The sequence below is a fragment of the Homalodisca vitripennis genome, chromosome 7 (genome assembly GCF_021130785.1).
Source record: "Homalodisca vitripennis isolate AUS2020 chromosome 7, UT_GWSS_2.1, whole genome shotgun sequence".
Classification (NCBI taxonomy): domain Eukaryota; kingdom Metazoa; phylum Arthropoda; class Insecta; order Hemiptera; family Cicadellidae; genus Homalodisca; species Homalodisca vitripennis.
Genome location: NC_060213.1, coordinates 61,374,276 through 61,376,222, shown reverse-complemented (window position 1 = coordinate 61,376,222; position 1,947 = coordinate 61,374,276). Strand labels below are relative to the sequence as shown.

Sequence of the window (1,947 nt, the reverse complement as noted above, 5' to 3'; positions counted from 1 at the left end):
CATGATGCTAACAATGTTGTTTTAAAACTATGATATATAAAAATAATAATTTACTTTTTTAGATCTTATTTGCTTTTTTGCAAAAAACTTCTTATAAGACTTTTTTTAACCAAACAAACTCTAACTAGTAAAATTCTCTGAACAGAATTAATTACAATAAATTAATACACAAGTTCGTCTTGCTACTTTGAAGGGTAAATTATCGTTTTTAATTCACGAAAATTTTTAAGAATTGCAATATAAAATTTAAATTTAGCATTTTTTTAACAAGTTACAGATCGCAAAAACCAAATAGTATAGAGTGATTGTTTTTAAAACACACTTTCCCTCTTGGAAGCTAATGTAACGGGCAGATAAACATATAACCGCTAAGTAAAAAATGAGTGGTTTTGACGATTATTGTAAAATGTAGGTTAATACTAAAATGGTTACATATTATGAGTAAGAGTAAAAAGCAACAATGGAATACCACATGTTTTAAAATTAATTATATGTTATAATTTGTTATAAATTTACTAAAAAAAAAATAAATTTAAAAATTAAATTAAAAACAAAATTTTTAAAAAATTTAAAAAATGTACTAATACAACATAACAATGATTCAAAATAAAAAGATATTAGCAGATCGTGGTTTCGATCCACGGACCTCTGGGTTATGGGCCCAGCACGCTTCCGCTGCGCCAATCTGCTCATACTGTAAGAGGGGCGAGTCATTAATAGAGGGCTGTAGCAGGGGTGGAAGTTTATTTATTTTGGGTTAAGAGCAGGCTGTATCATTACAGTCAACATTAATTTTTATGCCATAAGAACAATTTTAGGCTTTTAGTTTTAGCCGCCGGATTATGGGAGATGCCTCATTTCAAATATTTAATTGAAGCTGATATTCACGCATACAACCGTTTTTTTTCTTCATTTTTTTGTATTTTGTAATTACAGGCTATATATTTTGAATATTTAAACGAACAAGTATAAAACAGTTTTTGGATAAATATTTTAAATACCTTCAAAACCAAACAAGTGATTCGGTACATTTTAATAACACATTCAAAATTAGATAATTCTTTGATTAAGAAACGGTTGTGAAAAAAGGTCTTTATTTCTAAATTAAAACTACTGAATGAACTAAGTAAAGCATAATTTTAAAGTTTCTATTTAAGAAACAAATTACAATAAATTTCAAAACCTCTCTATACCTGAAAAAGTATTTAAACAGGTCAAGTAAAGCTAAAGCAAACTACTACAAAGTTTAATATTATTATTCTTACAACTTTACATTGCTTAGAGGCATCTCGAACTGTGCGATGTGAATCCAGATTAAGAGCGCTTGCTTTTCAGACATCTGTGAAATAAAATGTTTAAAAACTAGATGGAATAGGTTGTGAAGAGTTTTTAAACAGTCCAATACTCAATAGACAATAATTCAAAAGGCAGTCAATGAAATTTGTTCTAAAATTACCTTATGGTTATTTATTGAAACAAACTTCAACCAATTTAAATGCTAATGGTTGAATGTAAATTTATTTAAACATCCCGGTTTCATATATCGAACCTGTTTTTGTTCGCCAAGCACCTGTCTTATAAATTATTACAACCATTTATAAAACTGGCATTGCTGATTGCATACAATGTCGATTTTATAAATTCATTTAACTTACATTCTATAACAAATCATGTTCAAGAAAAAAAATTATAAGTCCATACACCCTTGAACTTGTTTATAGTTATTTGAATTACTTGGTAAAAATTAATTATCCATAGCGTAAATTTTATCCGAACGAAATATTAGTTACTTTAAATTGCAATTTAGTGCTATGGAGAAGCTGTTATTTTGTGGTTGAGTAAACAACAAGAATTTCTATTACGTGGGTTGCGTTCGCATAATACGCTGTTAATGTTCCACATTTATTATCATACTTTTCTTTTGATTAAAAATGTTGAAGTACATTT

General features: G+C 27.7%; 1 non-coding gene across 1 annotated transcript; it reads right to left on the bottom strand.

Annotated features, from left to right (window-relative positions):
- Positions 1–618: 618 nt before the first annotated feature.
- Positions 619–690, bottom strand: Trnam-cau. Its single transcript has one exon. It is a non-coding gene; the product is annotated as a tRNA-Met (tRNA).
- Positions 691–1,947: the final 1,257 nt, after the last annotated feature.